At 38.7% G+C, this 18,210-nt stretch overlaps 1 long non-coding RNA gene across 1 annotated transcript; it reads left to right on the top strand.

Moving 5' to 3' along the window:
• The first annotated feature begins 1,023 nt into the window (after window positions 1-1,023).
• Window positions 1,024-17,150, top strand: LOC135306393 (uncharacterized). The gene is made up of 9 exons (XR_010367209.1): window positions 1,024-1,083; window positions 3,689-3,874; window positions 3,972-4,050; window positions 4,175-4,278; window positions 10,762-10,836; window positions 11,430-11,498; window positions 13,537-13,652; window positions 15,395-15,488; window positions 16,609-17,150. It is a non-coding gene; the product is annotated as an uncharacterized LOC135306393 (long non-coding RNA).
• Window positions 17,151-18,210: the final 1,060 nt, after the last annotated feature.

The raw sequence follows: 18,210 nt of genomic DNA, 5'->3' as shown, positions 1-18,210 counted from the left end.
GGTAAATTCTTTCTGCAATTTATTTATTTGAATGTTTGGACATAAACTATTCAAAGAAGATAATTTCTCTGGCTGTTATCCTGTCCTAAACATAGGGTCAGGCTCCAGGGTGAGTCAAAAATGCAGTGATAACATTGTGATGTATTACAAATAGAGCAATCAAAGTTGCAGGGCTTAGTGCAGCCCATGAAATGCAATAGCTGGAGGCCATGTCAAATAAACTCCCAGCAGTGAGTCTCTTCTGCCCCGTGTGATACTATTGATCCAGGAGCTCCTCCGAAAGCACAGGAGAGCCACAGTTGTGCTACAACTGAGATTTTGTGCTTGGAATGAATTGGGGCAATAGTTTTGTTCTTCAATGACTATAACAATTTGATAATAATTTGAAGATTTCCATTACTATTGGAAGTCTTTGGATCAGAATAAACCAGGGTTCATTCTAGTGAAATTCCTACTTAGCTTTAGGCTAACATATTTCAGGTTGCTTTGAGGCTTATCTAATGTATTACTAAACACAGACAGCAGAAACACATAACACTATCTTTTTAGAAAATAAGAAAAAACATCGTATCCAGACAACATGCAGTTGACTGCTGTACATGGAAACAATTCAGATGTCAAGTGATTCGACTACGATGTGAGGAAATTAATTTAGAGTGTCTGTAGTTCTTTTTCATTAGGAAAAGCACAATTACTTGCATGGAAACTATTTTCCCATCACCTTGTGCTGAACTTCATTATGCCACTAAAACCCTGAGGACAGAAATGAACCCAAAACACCAATCATGTCCAGTAGTTGGTGCAGATACCACAGTTTATAGTGTCTGGTACTGGGAAGGGGCGTGTTGGAAGATTGAATATGGAAGCTGATTGACTGGCAGGCAATGGTGTCAAAAGCAATAGGAAGAATGGTCACTACCATTTCATTCTAATTCCAGCATGCCTTTGTGACAACATCTGTGGAAAAGCAAGTGGACTGAGAAGCAGCTGTGCTATGGATGCAGGTCTGGAAGCTGGCTCTTAGTTCTCTGAAAAGTGATTAAGCTCGAGTGCCGTGTTCTTTGTTAGGCCAGTTCCCAGCAGGTAGTCGGGATCCCATTAGTTGCACGTTTCCCCTACTGCTTAGGTGCATTAACCAGTGATTGCCAGTGCATGAGGAGACTGAGCTGCTCTGGGGTTTTGCTTTGTTGGTCATTAGGGGCCAAGAAGCTGCAGCTTCATCTTGGCTTTCCTGTCCTCTGGAGCCATAAGCTGAATTCCTCTTCCATGCTGTTCAGCTGGGACATGGTGGGAAGGAAATTGCTGCTTTGGGGAAATTTATTCTGTACTTAGCAACTGTTTTGTCTTGTGCTTTCTCTTGTGGTCTCCCCCAAAAGTGGAGGGAAAGGCTGGTAGCTCTGGCTCTGCCTGTGGCTTGGGACCTTTGGTAGCTGTACTTTTTGTTCAGGTTTGTGTTGCCTTGGGCTAAGCAGCCGTGAGGGGAGTGGAATTGCATAGATGTTTGGGTAGGTACAGGGTGTAAAACTTATTCAAAAAGACAAAAAAATGTTTTAAAAATGTATTTTGACCGTGAGTAGCAACCACCCAAAGGAAAAAACAATGCATGAAAGCTTTAGGAAAGAAGCTGAAAGCCAGATCTTTGGCCAGTATAAAATGTGCTGCTGTGTTGAAGTCTGATCAGCCCCAGCTGAGAAAAAAGCCTGCAAATAAGGTCTGAGGAAATGAGAGAAGGGAATGTCTCATACACACAATGCTATATGCCATGTAATTCTTAGAGGAATGGAAAGAATGTTGTAAAATCAAACTGCACTCCACCTCCCATTTTCCTCTCCATTGATTTGGAAATTGCTGGCCAATTTTGCATGTTTCAAGTAGCAATCCTAGAGGTAAAGGTAAGGTGCAAAGAACTAAGTATATGTGCATATATATACTCAGTATTAGACTCCCAATGCATCAGAACAGAGGTTTTAGAAAATGCTTTGTACAACATGGGCTGCAGTTATTTGAACTGTAACTTAAACAGCATATAACAACTTCCTTTAAGGCTTGGCAGTACTGCTGATACTGAGAACCTGCTTCTATCAAGTCATTAACACTTCTACTCCTCGTCAGTACAGGACTTTTAAATTAAAGAATTATCACATGTATGAACTTTGAGCATACTGCCCTAGTTAAGTATTTGAAAACTATAATTTAGATTTTAAAATTGGATGAGAGAGGCCCTGAACTAAATCCATTAGCTGCTTCTAGAGATGTTTGAATCTGGCAGTTCTGTCACAAGCCCTGCTGTGGAGTTGCTAATATTGTGACATAGCCTTTAATGTTTTCCCTTACTCATAGGCTGGACAGGAGATGTTTAGAAAAAAACAGTAAGGTAAGGGCAAGTGTTGCAATTCTTGAAATTTAACTAATATCCAGTCCATTTAATCTTGTGACATCTGCCAAGAACTGAATATGTCTGAACACAGGAAGGTGTGTTTTAATTTTTCATTAGAATCTGACATTTTGAAATGCTTTTGCTACTCAGTGAAGAGTAAAGTCCAAGTTGCATACACAAACTGTAAGGTGCAAGAGCCTGTTTACTATCCAGAATGTTTCTAAAAGTGTGAAGTTGCTGTTCCTAACTGTTTGTCTCTAAACTATGGACTGAGGTAGTTGCATCTTTGAATTTCAGCAACTACTTACGTTTTGCAGTACTGCTATATAAATATTTAAGTATGCACAGGCAGCCTTTTTAGCTTGGAGATGTAATTAAAGGGGCTGAGAATTATTCAAGTGCTCCTTTATACATTTTTAGAGGACTCATTCTAAAAGTAATAAAACAGTACTAGTATTGAATATTCCTACAGTATGAAAGAAAGGTATGAAAATGCAGTGATGTTGTGCATGATGTTAAGACATTTTTCACTGTAGACTTGAAAAAACACTGAAGTACACTGAAAGTACTGTGAGATGGGGAACTTCTCTATGTGCCAAGATTAATGAAGGAGTGGGTTGTTTGTTTGAGTTATAGGTGTGTACAAGGTAGTCCCTGCACCAATGGTTCAAAACCAAGCCAGAGTTAGGCTGATGCTTTCTGTATTCATGCAGAGTAATAAATGATAAATAAATGATACTGTGGGATTGCAGCTGTAAGAGAAGCTTGTACTTTCTTGTTTTCCTGGTCATTTGATGAAGCATTTGAAGGTCTTGAAGGCTCCAGCATTATGGCATTTATTTAGTACCATCTATCAACACCTAAGACCACTGAATCTATATAGAGATTGCCATTCAAATTGCTTCCATGTGAAAATTAATCACAACATTTTAGCTTCCTGGTATTTCAGACTGCTTGGCTTTGAGGCCAGATCATGTTTAATGATGTCAGTCATCTTCATATCAAAAAAAATAAGTTGGAAAAAAATGATAGAATGTACACAAGCTTCTGATTACCAGGTCTGATACTGAGACATCATATAAAGGAATTAGTCTCATTTAGTATTTGTTTGCTCCCTGTAGTGAAAGTCAGGATTGAGATGCTGTTATGGGTGTTTTATATAATGAGGACTTTGGATTTTCAGTCTGTGAGTGTAGTGGCTTTAATATGTGCTGAACTGAAGCAAAATTCAAATTGAGCAATGTAAATATTCATTAGCTGTGATGAAGTTAAAGCTGTGTTTTAAAAACACTGTTTGTTTCATTCCTGAAGAAACAAATGTGCTGGAGTGCTTCTGCTAGCAGCTCTTGGTGTCATTTGTGTTCCATCCCCCAATGTGACAGCATGTGCAGAGGGGCTGGCTGCACAAGGACAGTGGCTCTGCTTTCACTGAAGTTGCCTAAGAAATTTAGAAGAGGGGTAAAATGATGCATATCAGCTTTCATCTCTATTGACAGTGTACGTACACTTCAGGCAGGTCACTTTAACAATGTTTCCAGATAACATAAGTTTGTGATGACCTATTGCAATTGACAGCTGGGCTTTTTTCATCCAGTTACACATTAAATTCACTGGGGACAACAAAGGGTTTTGGAGAAATGTAAATTCTCTGTTTAAAAGACTGCAACCAATTGGTGAGTAATTACCTTTGATAATTCTATTACCTCCCAGGCAAAAAAAAAAAAAAATCCTTAATATGCTGACTGTTTCTAGTACTACTTTTCAGCCATTGCATCTTGTTATCTTTCTGTTTGATAGCTCCTAGAGTCAGATACATTCTGCACATAAAAATGTGAAAATTCATCATCCTGTACCTTTTGATAAGGAGAAAAGACAAAACTCTCATGAAAAACATTTTACAGGTATGATCTATTTTGAGTGGTTCAATTTTTTTATTACTTTGCAGAGGTGTAAATACAGAAAACTAGGCATGGTCATTCAGTACTGACAATATATCATTTTAAAGTGCATTCTGTATTTCTGTATTACAAGTTGCATTGGTGAAATAATAAACTATGCAGGCCTTGCTGCAGTCCTGGCAATCTGGTGAATCCTCTGTGCTGGAGGCTGCTGAGTGCAAAGGAGGATGTAGTGGGCAAAAAAAATTGCAGATTTGTCAGCCACAGATCCATGCTTTTGGTGCTTAAATGTTTATTGTGCTCCTGTGGAACATTTGTATTTGAAAATTTTGTATCACGAGCCAATTCTTACCAGTTTGGTGTTTCAGGCAGGAGCCCCTTCATTCTCAGGGCTGCCTCTCTGAGTGAAATTTGCAGTACCCACAAAGGAGAGTACAACATACTGTGCATAGAATTAGTCATCTCTTGGGCTTTCATGTACAATACATCCTAGAAAACTCTGAATTGTGTCATTTGTATAGGACCTCCTTGTTTTGCCTATTGACAATAAACCATAGCAAGGACAAAGGATGCAGATGGCCTTATTCAGAATAGACACACTCACGCTGGAGAAGTTCCTGGAGGATTTTCTCACACTGTTCTAGTATGAGTTATAAATAACATGGTAGCTCTCCCTAACCACAAAAGACATTTTCATGCCTCTGAGTGTCTAGACTTGTAGGTCTCTTCCAACAAAGGAACAAAACACATGTGAGGGTCCCTGAGAAACACAGTTTAATGTGCCACACTCTCAAATGTATATGTAGGAAATCCTCTGTATCCTGAAGCTCAGATAATGAGAAAAGTGAGTATCAGGTGAATCTTTGAAATCCTAGCAGATGGCTGTATCTAGCTTGATATAATTTCATCTTATCAGTGATTTTTGAATTGTCTCAAATGTCATCATCTATGGTAAATTACATATTGCATCTGTTCTGCAGGAACAAGTGAGATCAGGACTGAAATGCTATTGAGCACACTCCCATCTGCCTAAACCAAGGGGTGCATTTAATGAGGTCTCTTTTCTTCTGCACTTCCATTGTGCCAAATGGAACTAAGCATGTCATGAGGATATTTTTTCAGGAGGTGATGCAAATTTTAAACAGTTGGGCAATAATTAAGATGGGTTTGTTTTGGTTTTTTTTTTTTTTTTTTTTTTTTGCCAGTGCCTTCTAAAAAAACCCAGAAATTATAGAACTTACTTTCATAGAAGTGTTTTGGAGTTTCTTTTGTTTCATTTTGTTTCACATTAATTTTCAATGTAGAATGCTACATGGAATTTCTATTACTTTCAGTTAGAAGAGAAGGTCTGGTTAGAAGTCTGGTTCAAATCAGAAAACTGCCCTGACTGTGGCTCAAGCTGGGGGGACATTAATTCTACTGCTCTGAACTACCCAGAGCAGCAACTGAGTTGGCAAAACTTCGCAAGGAGAGAGTATGGAGAGTTCCTCAAAGAGCTTTCTAGCAGCTCAGGATGCCATGTCCCAGAGCAGTCTGAGCTGGTTCTGCAGGTCATTCTGTCCTCCTGGACAGCTGAAAGAACTGGAGCTGCAAGGCAGTTGGCCCTGCCCCTCAGTGTGCTCCAGAAGCACATTCCAGGCTGACCACTGGTGTTTTAGAAAGACACATTTCTGATGTTCCTGTGATGCCCTGCTGGGTTATTTGGGATGGAGCACTCACCTCTTCCCACCTAATGCCTCCCTGCTGCAGGAGCACTGTGAACTGGCAGCTCAGTAGCCAGCACCTGGAGCTGGCATTTCCTGACTGCATTTTTTCTTGCTCCCCACACAATATTGTAGAAACCTTCAAAAGTGCTGATTCCTTTTACCCAGGCAATTTGCCATTTATATGATGATGTCAAGAAAGCTTTGATACTCAAAGTATTTTGGGTGCTGTTTGAAAGGTCATGCATATAAGTAATTCTACAGCATATGTATTATGCAATTTGGGAGTAGGAAAGTCCAAAGATAGTTTTGTAGTTAGGCTTTTCTTTTGTTTTTTTAAATACTACCTTTTAAAAATGCTGGAGGTTTTGTCCTCCCTTCTTTTTTCTTTACCTTTTCAAATAATACTCTATGAAAAGGACTCTTTTTTTCTACTTTACCCTGATAAGAATAGAAGTGCAGGCTGAAATCCTCAATCTTAACCTGAGAAGATTTGGAGAGCTTTTAGAGTGCATAAGACAGCCTATCCCTTATGCATGCTAAGCCAGAAGAGTGCATTCAGGCCCTTTAATTTGGATTGAAAATAGGATGTGGAATTTTAATGCAGTAGTACTTTTTTTACCTTTTTTCTTTCTTTTTTTTTTTTCAGAAATCTAGACTAATATGAACATGTATTGGGAGGCTATTTTTCATTTAATTATTACAGGTGAAGGCGAACTACATTGTGAATTTCATTGTAGTCTGAAACACCTTATTCCCCAAAGCTGCACTTGCAGCATTTTCTGCTGCAGATATGGGGTCTGATGGATCTTGGAAACACAAGATACTTCATTTTTTTTCAAATTCCTTAAAGGCACACTTTTTTTTCCCAGCGCTGCCAGATATTGTCAGTAGCTCTCCCCTATCTAATTAAGTGGTCATTTAATCAATCTTCAGGCAGTAGTTTTTCATTTTAAAGGACCTTCTCAGGGAAGGGCAAAGTGCTCCTTTAAGGCTCCAAGATGGTTTTATTTAGTGCTGTTCAAAGTCTTCTCATAGCAAACTGCTGCAGCCAAATTCCTAAACCTCTTGATAAAAATCAAACACTTCACAGTATGCATTAAACATTCTCCTTCAGGAATAATTTTTGTCTGAAAGCAAAGGAATTGCTCTGAACTCTTAACTTGGCCTAGTTTGGGACCAGCAAATTAAATGACTGATACTTTCTCTTCACAACTGAATTACTTCAGATTTTTCTTTGAACTAGAGTTTGGGGATTTTTTTTTCCCAGCAACTTGCATGGTTTATTGCTGTGGTGAATGAGAGGCTTTTCGATGCAGAATTTTTCTATTTAATACAAAAAGGCAGATGCTGTTCCTCATGGTTGTGTGAGGTTTGTTTGCCTTGGGAGGAGAATGTCTCAGCCTGTGGTAACGGGTGCCATGTCCTGTGGCCATTGTGGTGTGCCTGGGCTGGCTGTGTGGCACAGCAGGACCAGAGGCTTAGGCAGGCTGAGCCACATCTGTGCTCCAGAGATACTGCACCTCTTCTTTCTCTGTTGTTAATTTTAACAAATGACTACCTAAAAATGGCACCAATAGGCTCCCAAGTGATCTTGTAATGCTTGCTAGTTTTTGGTGGGGCCTTTTTTGGTGCTTTTTCCTCGTTTCAGTTGATTTTATCTTTTGTCTGAATCTATCCTTTTTGCTGTTAGAGCTTCCTGGCTGGGACTAATGATGGCATTTTAGGCTATAGCAATTGCTGCTGTCTATTTTGGTTCTGCATTTAGAGTCTCTTGTCATGTGCATTCATCTCTGCTTATTCCCGTCGCGCTGTTCTTCTCCTGCTAAGCTGTGCAGTCTGTCCCAGGCTCTCCCACAGCAGGCAGAGCCTGGCTCCTGGGCAGAGCCTTCAGGGCCCCCAGCTGGGCTGTCACATGCCATATTGCTGATAAAATCAGTCTCCACAGCCCAGGCCAGCCCAGTGTGCTGCCAAAACCTGGGCCCTAGCTGCAGGTTCAGGGCTGAGGGCGCTCTGCGTGTGCAGGAGCAGAGAGGGAGGTGACAGTTTAAAAGATCCCGTGTGATGGTTTCCCCAGTCACCAAGTGACAGTCTTCATCCTGCATGTGCAAAAATTGCTGGCATGAGAATGCAGGCCCCAGTGTTTCTGGCACCTTTGTCAAGTAGGTCACCTGCAAATGTGTGACAAATAGATTTGACACACAGGTCTCAGTTGCTCCCAGTACAACGTGGGTTCCTAAAGGCAATAGTAACTTTCTGAAATATGCAGACTTTTCACTACATGCCCTTAATAAAGTCTGTCTCCATCTTTCTTGTAGGCTCCTTTCAGGTTCGGAAGGTCACAATTAGGTCACTCCAAAGCCTTCTTTTTTCCAGGGTAAACAACCAACTTTTTTTAGCCTTTCCTCACAGGAGAGATGCTCTATCCCTCTAATAATCTTGGTGGCCTCCTCTGAACTCCCTCCAAGGAGTTCATGTCCTTCCTGTGCTGGGACTGCAGAGCTGGATGCAGCACTGCAGGTGGGGTCTGAGCAGAGGGGCAGAATCCCGTTTGCCTGGCTTTGGATGCAGCCCAGGACAAGGCTGGCTTTCTGCCAGTGCACATGGACAGGTCATGTCCAGCCTCTCATCCACCAGCGCCCTCAAGTCCTTCTCAGCAAGGCTGCTCTCAAAATGTTCATCCCCCACTCAGTATTGATAAGTGGGACTTGCTGTGTTTTATTTTCCCAGTCTAATGTTACTCAGGCATTTCCCTTGACATACTCAGTGGAGCATGTCAAAAGACTGTAGTGGCTTTTAGAAAGGATTTAAAGCAGAATGGATCCATCTTGAATTCAGGTGCCAATATGAATTGGCACTGCCAGGGGTATGCAGTGATTTTTTTCCAGTCAGGAGAGAGATCTGTGCCAGCTACTTAAAATTTCCAGATGTCTGACTTAACTCTAGTGTTATACTAGACTCATGAGCTGAGAGTCAAAGCTGCTGCCTTGTGCACAGTTAGAAGTCCCTCATAAAAGAGGAATTCCATATACAAAATTATTACCTCTCAGATTGGGCTCCCTGGGGAAGTGATCATGGCATCAGTCCCATCAGAGTTCTAGGAGTGTCTAGACTATGCTTTTCAGTCATATGGTTTAGTTGTAGGTAGTCCTGTGAGGATCACAAAAGCTGAACTTGATCCTTATGGGTCCCTTCCAACTTGAGATATTTTTTGATTCTATGATTCTATCATATTTCTTCACAGGGGAAAAATAGAGGTCGTCTGTTATGAAGCATTAACCTTGTACCTCCTGCAAACAATGCAATGCCTTTCTTAATTCCACCAGAAAATGAATTATTGCAGTGTCTATAATTCCATTCTATTCCATACGAACCATAAATTTTGCAATCTATATAGGTAAAAAACTTTTTCAAAAGTGTTTAACATCCAGGAAGGATGTTGATCCCTGTTCTGTTTGATGAGTCTCTGCTCTAATAGTCTAACACTCTCAAATGTCCCTATAGACTGAGGTTGAATTAGTTAAGCTGTGTATACTGAATTCTCATATATTCACAGTAGACAAGAAGCAGATTATGTTAAGGAGAAAGAAAAGTCATTTGTATCCTCAATTGCCTAGCAAATGATAAGAATTTTGAGACTTAACTTCTCTCTTCTTTTAGTTTTTTCCCCCTTTATTTAATTACAAAAGATTTGCTGCCTGCAGGAAGTGCCTGCCTTGAAAATTAAATCAATACACATACGTGCACTGATCTGGTGTCACAAGAACAGGCAGTGGAAGCTTCCTAATTTTTCATTCCCAGTGCCTTCCCTTCTCAAAGGAATGGTATAGTCTGTTCTCTCTGTTTCCCAAAAAATCCTATTTAGAGACAAATTCTGTGCCCTGACCTCTCAATTGTTCAGCTTTTCAAAAGAGTGCAGATGCATTCTAGATGATTTTGTGAGTAACATCAGGCTCTAACATTTGTCAGTCAGAACAAGAACATCAGACATTTTTGATTAGTGGTCAGGGAGCACCTTCTGAATCATCTGAAGGGATAGGTCCAGCACCATAAATTCCATATTTTTATGTATAAAAGACTTCTCTCTATTGAGTTAATAGTAATGCAGAGGTTGGGTTGCATGCTGTGTAATTGATGCAAGATTAATAATTTTTTAAGAGCAACAGTCTTGTATCTGGAAGACTGAGTCATTTGTGCTTTTTTAGCAGCTGTTCTGTGGGGTTGCCTTTAGAAAGATTAAATTAACTTTACATTGTCCTGTGTTTTCATTATTTTCTAACCACATGACAGATTTTAGCTTACAGCATCAACATATACAGGTAGAAAGTGAAATGTTTTGTATTTCCTTCAGCACCCTGAGTCTGGTACTATTTTGTGGCAGTTTTTGTTAATATCACGGATGATGAAATAAAGAGTGCACTTAATACATCTGCAAATGGTAAAGCTCTAGGGAAAGGCCTTGAGCACTCTGAAAGTGTACAAGATAATCTCGTCCTATTGGTGGAATCACATGAAATACAAAGGATTGAAAAAGGCTGAATGTAAACTGCAGAACTTCAATAAGAGGCTCTGTCTTCCAAGCACAGGACAGGAAATGGGCCAGGCAGAAGCTCTGTGGATAAGGAGCCAGTCATTGGCCTTGTATTGTTACCAAATGCATTGACCCCAAATATCATGATGGGATATAAAATGGGTGCCCTATTTAAAAGAAGTCTGGATATGCAAAGAAATGTTTTGTATGTCACTCAGCTCTAATAATACCCCTGCTCATGTACTGTGTCAGGTTTTGAGCAGCATACTTAGAAAATCCTGGACCTAGTAGAGCAGGACCAGAGGAAAGCAATAAGAATATTCCAAGGTATGTGAGCACCGAGAAAAACTTTTAGAGAGCTTGATATAATTAAATTTTAGAAAAGACTGAGGAGTGCCACAAAAAGTCTTCAAAGGCCCAAAACCCCAGCATAACAGTTCTGGAAGCAAAAATAGGCATTGCAATTTAGAGTGGTGATTTTTTGGATTTGATATGGCTAAAGGTCATTAATATTGTAATTTTATGTACAAATTGCAACTATTAATACATCAATATGTCAATATTACAGTGGTTTTCTGCTTAAATAAGAATTTGCCTTTTTAAATGTACTTGCATATATTTACATATTTGGGCACATTGTGAGACTTGTGGTTTGGTTTTTGTGGCATTGTGGCATTGAACCAGGCATGCCCTGGTCCAATCAATGAGTTTTAGGGAAAGGTTGTTTGAATTCCTCTGTGCAATGTGTGGAAGAAAAAACAAAATTCTCAGGAGGTGCAGTTAACGAGCTTTTATTTAAAAACTTTAAATTATTAAGGTATAATAAGGTACTTGGCAGATTTTAAGACATCCAAAGTAAGGCAATTGACAAACCTAACTTAGCAAACCTTAAGAAATTGGGAATTATGTCTTCCCTGTAGTGCCCTGCTGCCATGGGTGACCTGCTTCTGCCTTTGATCCAGAGCAACACCTGGTCTCTCTACCTTCAGGTACACGTCTGGATCTTCATTTTTTGCAGATCTCATCCCAAAAAATAGCTGTTTATATTCACAATCAATTCTCTTTGCACAGAGTTTAAGTATAGTTTTCTTGGGTTTCAGACCTGCAAAAGGTTATTACACTGACAGATTATATTTTTAAAATCAAAAAGCAAATATTAGGTTGCATAGTTTGACCTCTGCCCTTACAATATTGCCCAGCAAATCTTATAAAGAGCTGAGTCAATTTTTTTGAAGATTACTGTTCACCACTTCAGGTATCAATACATGGACATCCACTTTTTCTTTTGATTCATTTCACTGGTTATTTGCTTTAGTTCTGTAGGCTTTATTGGGCTTTACTCTGGAGGAAATCAGACAAGTCTCACTTGGATCTCACTGTGGAAATGAACTTCCAGAACACCCCAAAGAATTTTGCTATTAGCTTACTTAGGGGTTTTTTTCCAATTAAATCTATGAGAATTGTTGCATTTTCTCTTCAGTTTAATATGATTGTGTGTTATTTCTGTAGATTGTGTCTATGTGACAATTCCAAAGAGAATTTCTCAGTATCAAATTGATGATGGCTGCAATATTGTGATTGAGGCCACATGCTTGCAAATAAGCACACGTGGGAGGGCAGGATTTATATGAGAGTGAAGTAAATGTAAGCTATTCATCCTTTCTCAACCCTTCTTCAAAAAGCAATAACTTCTGGTTGCTTTTGAGGTGCTTATCTCTGATTTTTATTACTATATTACTTAGAAACTTCAGATTTCACATCTTCCAAGTTACAGGGTTAAAACAAAAGTGAAGTCACTACCTGGTTCCTTTTCATGTGAGACATGCTGTTGTTCAATACCTGGCATACAAGGAGGGGCTGGGGATTTATATTAAAACATGAGAAATAACACAAAATTTAATTACACTACTGCTGAGAAATTGTCCATAGTAAAACTGCGTTACTAAGTGAATTCCTGCTCACCTCAAGAGGAGCAGTTAGTAATTGTGATTTACAAAGCCATCAAAACTATGGAAATGCTTACTTTAATCACTTTTAATTAATGCTTACTTTAATTTTATGAGGAAATTTGCTGCAGGAATATTTACTGACAGAATAAAGATTAAAAAGATCTGAATGTTGTCTGTCATAGTGCAGCAATTAAATTTTCAAGCCTAAGAGATCCTTGTGGAATGAAAGAATAAAGTAAATCCTGTCCTTTGATTACAGTGGGGAAAGTAAACTGCAACTGTTCTTGTAACTTCTTCAGATAATAGTAGCAAATGTCTACAAATGGACATGGACACATTCAATGAATAGATTTAATTCCCTCTCTCAGGCTGGAATTGCCTATCAATAGAGCTGCTTGTAATTAACTCCCTCTTATTAAATAATTCTCTTGTCTAGAATGTAACTAAACCACTAATCTGAAGAACCATTTTCCTTATTCCCAGGGCTGCTGGAGCCCCTGCAGCTGCCATGTGGAAGCTTGTAATATTTAATGCACTTGTCTTTCCAATAATTTCTATTCAGTTGTCTCTTCCTTTCAGGAAATAAAAGTGGTGTCATCCTTACTGTGAGCAACCTGACAGAGCCTGGCTACTGAATAGAAAGGGGCAGTATGAATTAAGTGAACTACAGAACCTAAAGTCTGTTGAGAAAATGGATTTTTTTTTTTTTAATTATCTTAAATGGAGAGCCTTATTTTTCAGATAGTGATTTCCCACCAGTAAGAATGATCTTACAAGGGAAAAATGATCAAATTTGGAACCTTACGAAGTTGCATTCCCACACTTGCTGAATCACAAGGGCATATGGAAGTGGCACAGAGCAGAACAGTCCCTGTGTTAGCTTGAGGCCCAGTCTGATCTAATTAACCCTGCTCAGAGGCAAGGTTAATGAGCCTGGGTCCCTTGGCACAAGAGCTTTTGTTTTCAGCTTGCTTGGAGCTGCCCTAAGGCTCTCCTGCAGGAGTGCAGCAGAGAGGTGCAAGTTATTAAAACACAAACAGGTACCCAGGCTCCGAGATGCTTGTGTGCTTTAACGCAGGGACATCTCCTCATTCATGGCACTCTCTCCTGGGCTGAGGAACTCTCTTAGAGCTGTAACTGTGCAGCGCTTTAGATCCTTCCCACTGTCCTCACTGTCCAGCAAGTCAAAAACAGGTATTAATGAATGTAATGTCTCGCTGTTTTTATTTCTAACTTCAAATACTTAATTAAAAAATCAGTTTAGAATAACTTTACGTTTTTTCCCTGCAAAAGTGCATTTTAAAAAAATCACAATAGCTGTGCAGACAGCTCATCATTTATGAATTAAATAATAATAATTCTACTACTAGTAGAATAAAGTGGATACTCTTTCTTCTAAAATTATTTATTATTGTCATCTTGAATGGTTTATACTAAAGGAATGCAATTTATTGCACACTAATTAGGATATTCACATAGTAAACACAAGGCAGGGAATTATTTGTTTTTCCTAGAATATCAAGCTAGGTTCCTTCAGTAAAAGATTGGTGTCGTAAAACAGGTTAACAATAACTTGCCAGTTAATAATTTATGTTTTTAATTTCTGACTCTTTGTGTGTCATTGGATTTCCCATGTGTGGATTTTCCATGATCAGTTTTCTCTATTACTGCATTTACATTGAAATAGTGAATAATTAATGTCCTCCTTTCTTTCCCAAAACAATGCCCTAATATTGACCATTTTTCTTCTGGAATTACTTACCTACAACCTGGTCCCAGGTTTCTTAGCTCTGAGTATTTTATATCAGTTTTCTAAAATGGGATTTTTTTTCCCCCAATCCATTATAAAGTTTAATACTTTGAGTGAATAGTTGCATGTATGAATTTCAAATTCATACATATTTGAACTAGTAAAATGCATTTATTGAAAAGTTTGCAGAGTAAATATAAAAATGGATACTGATTAGTCCAAATATAATTTCTAGTCTGTATATTTGCTATCAATTTGTTCCACCACATGCTTTCATCTATGTCATGTACTTAAATGTTTTAGCAGAATTTGTTATAAAATGAGTTTGCTACTGAAATGTCAGCTCAATCTCACTTTTGGCTTAGCTATATTGAAAATTGAGAGTAGTGGTAATAAGACTTAATGAAATGTCATCTGAATAGCTAAGTGATCTGGGGGTGCTTGGAGAATAGAATAGATATAACTCTTCTCGTTTGCAGATGGGGAAAACTGAGGCCTAAAAATAGGTGAAACTTGCCTAAAGTCACTCAGGACTCTGGAAGAAAAGTCAGAATTGCAGTATAGGTGCTTCAAGTTCCATTTCTCAGCTTGCCATTATAGTATCCATTGTTCAGTAAGCAGAGGCTGTGACAAACATGTCATGGATCTGATGTAACCCTTTATTAAAGAGAAACTAATTGTTAATAGTAAAGTAATATTTTCCACTAGTAAAAACTTCCTTCTAGATTTTCCTAAGAGCTAATTTCTTTCACAAAATTCAACATACCCACTAAATATTTTCTAGTGAATAAATGAAAATGAAGACATCAAAACCCACATTCAAGGCTTTTTTACCAATTCAAGGGAAAGCACAAAATTTTGTCATAATTTGTTTTCATTAGATATATTCTCTTATTTTGTAAACCAGACCGAATCCAACTGAAAAATATGGGGTTATCCTAGCTCACAAAAGGCAAAGCTGTCCTGATCATGTTTTTCCCTTCTTGATTATTTTCTCAGAACACCAGTGCATACAAAATGCTTCATAGCAAATTTGGCTTTTTATTTATGTATGTGAGCACTTCTTAATGCTGGCCCTTAGTTCATGCTTTCAGAATTCAGAAAGGTAACAGTATAATATACTACATTTGTATTTGTCTCCCATTTCTGATAGATATGTAGTTTTTATATGTGTTTTCCTCTTTAGTGTCCTTCAGGCAGAGTAGTGTGCTGTTCTTTACCATCAACACACATCTGTAAACTCAAGGAAGGAAGCTGTACAAGTTTGTCTGGTAGTCCATGTAAGCTGCAGGGGTCAGACTAATTTTCAAGCTATATAATTTTTTGAACTTGCATTCTCATTATCACACCCTTGTGGTCACTCAGGAGTAACTTCAGTATTACCTGAACTGTCTGCCAGCAGGACAGAAAGATATCCGACTTCACTGAGGGGTTTTTGCTGGAGAGAGAGCACTCATAATTGCTGTGATCATACAAGCACAGTCACCTTTGGTGTTCTGAGTAGAACTTGCCTCCAGGACAATCCTACCTGCACAAGAGCTTCCTCAGCATGGAATCAGAGTCAAGTCCTCTAGGGGATTTCCCCATTTATTTTGTTAGATGCCTCCTTTTGATTTTCTCTTATCTTTTTTTTTCATGTCTGAAATGAGAAGTGCAAAGCATTGTTTCTTTTGTTTCTAACTTTTTTTCTTCTTGGTGCTTGTGGTCTTTTCTCAGTCAGTTTAAATTCCTTCATCCCAAGAGCCTGTGAGGAAATCCTTCAGGTACAGGTTGGTTTTTACCTAAATAGTGAAAGGATTTTGTTGCTGTTTCCACAAGGGAGTAAAAGAAAAGTGGATTTGTTACAATAGCCTTTTTTTTCCCCTTCACTTCTTTTAAATATATCTGTATTGTTTATTCTTTAAAGACACAGTGGAAGCTTTAGATGAAAGAGTTGCATGCGTAAGTTCAAAGCCTCTCCTGGCTGATCTGTATTCCCACAAGAAACATGGGTGAGAAAAGGTGGATGAGCAGAGCCTGGCTGGACTCATCTCACTGGCTTGGTTAAAATGAAATAATGGGAGGGTGAAGTTCTCTTTTGTTTGTTTACTAGCTTTCATTTTTATTCCTCTCTAGGCACAAAACAAGCAAACAGAACTCTATTTAAAAACAGAGCATGCCCTTGCTCCCACACACCATGTTTTTATAATCAGTATCTTGGTAATCTTGTGTTAGACTTTCTCTATGAGCATTTTCAAGGATAAAAAAAAAAATCTAAAAGAGCACCTGGGGGGGAAACTCTGCAGTCTCAGGAAAGATAATTTTCTACCTGATTGCATAAATAAGAGAAAAAATTGGTGTGTTGAACTTCTTGTATCTGTTAGTTTTTAGGCCATGATTCAGATAATTGTTTTTCCATAGGGTCAGGCTTCTATCTGAGCTCTTCAAAGTACTTCATCCCTGCGTGCACATTCATTATATCATCACAAAATTATATCCAAAAGGAATTGCAATGAACTGCAGTGGATTTCCCCAGAGACTTCAGGATTTAACAGCATGATCTAGGTTATGTCCTTTGCAGCTTTCTTCAGCCAGTGAGTTTGCTTAATGAAGCTGTGGAAATTTGAAAAGCAGATGTGTTTTTCTTATGCCTTAGGGAAGCAGCCAATCTTTAGTTGAGATGTTGGGAAGAAACTGCCTAATCTGCAATTGCCCGCCTTGGATTTTCAAGAGCTGACAGTTCTGATATCAGTCTGGTGGAGACACAGCAGTGGAGTAACTAGGTTGATTGCCAGCTTTTATGTAGTTCTGAATGTTCTGAAAATCCTTATTTCTTTATTTTCATAAAGAAATGTAAGTTAGAGTTGCTTCAGCCCTAGGTGATTTGGAGCAGACTGTGATTGTGACAATGCTTAGCTTAGAAAGGAACTCCATCAGAAAATGGTTCAGTGCTTTTAAGCTTTACTGTACAATGGGCTTTGTTCATTGCTTGTTTGTAGAGGTAAAATGTAATTCTCTCAAATGTACTTTCCATCTACTTTCAGTACAATAAACAAAATGGTATACTAGTTCTGTCATTTGCCGCTATTAAATCAGAGGTTTGTTAACATCTCTGAGAACTCATTATTGAGATTGATGAAGCAATTAAAAGAAAATATCAGTTTGTAATTGAATAATTGGCTGATGTACAGGCAGGTTTTTAACCGTATTTGGTCTTAATATTTATTGAGCTTCACAGAATGAAGATGAGAACGAAGAGATCTCCTTTGTCCAACAGCATGGTAGGTTACATAAAAATGCAATTACTGAAATTTGCTAGTTGATGATGCTTGCACCTCTCATACTTGGTAAGAAACACTGTATCATTTTTGCCACATTCTTTTGGAAGGATGAAGAATTTACTGGTTGACTTTGCCAAAGTGCTCAGCACAGATGGAACTGTGTGATGGCTAATGCATCTTGTACTTGTGTGCCTATCAAAAGCAGTAGCAAACAACTGCTGGGTTTATTTACTCTTCCGGGGACCAGCTACTGGTGGATTCAAAAAAGATGTTCAGACCAGTCCTTTGGCAGAAAGTCCTGTCCTGTACTGGCTCCTCTTGTTAGGAACCAAATTCCTGTAATCACTTGTAAGAATCCCCACTGACAGCATCAAAACTTGAGTCCAGAGGAATTTTAGTTCAGAAATACACAGTTTACTAGTTACATAGTCAGTACTCATACATCCCCTCAGGGTTTTTGAATGGTTTGTCTCTCACAGTGTCTTCATTATGAGAACTCATACTGCATGTATAAAAATTGAGATAACTGGTACAATTTGAGTGACATGCCATGCTATTAAAACCAAAATTCTTAAGGAATATGTAAGGGATGGTGGTGAAAGAGAGAGGGAGGCTTATGATTATGCAGAAATTTCATGTTCAGTTTTGCTGATCAGGAGCAGTGCTTCACTCCCAGAGCTAGTCCCAGTGCAGATTAGTGTCACAGAATCAGAGAAGGGTCAGGTTGGAAGGGACCACTGTG

This window comes from Passer domesticus, chromosome 8, assembly GCF_036417665.1.
Source record: "Passer domesticus isolate bPasDom1 chromosome 8, bPasDom1.hap1, whole genome shotgun sequence".
Lineage (NCBI taxonomy): Eukaryota > Metazoa > Chordata > Aves > Passeriformes > Passeridae > Passer > Passer domesticus.
The sequence above is the reverse complement of the archived record's forward strand: the minus strand, read 5'-3'. Positions and strand labels throughout refer to the sequence as shown.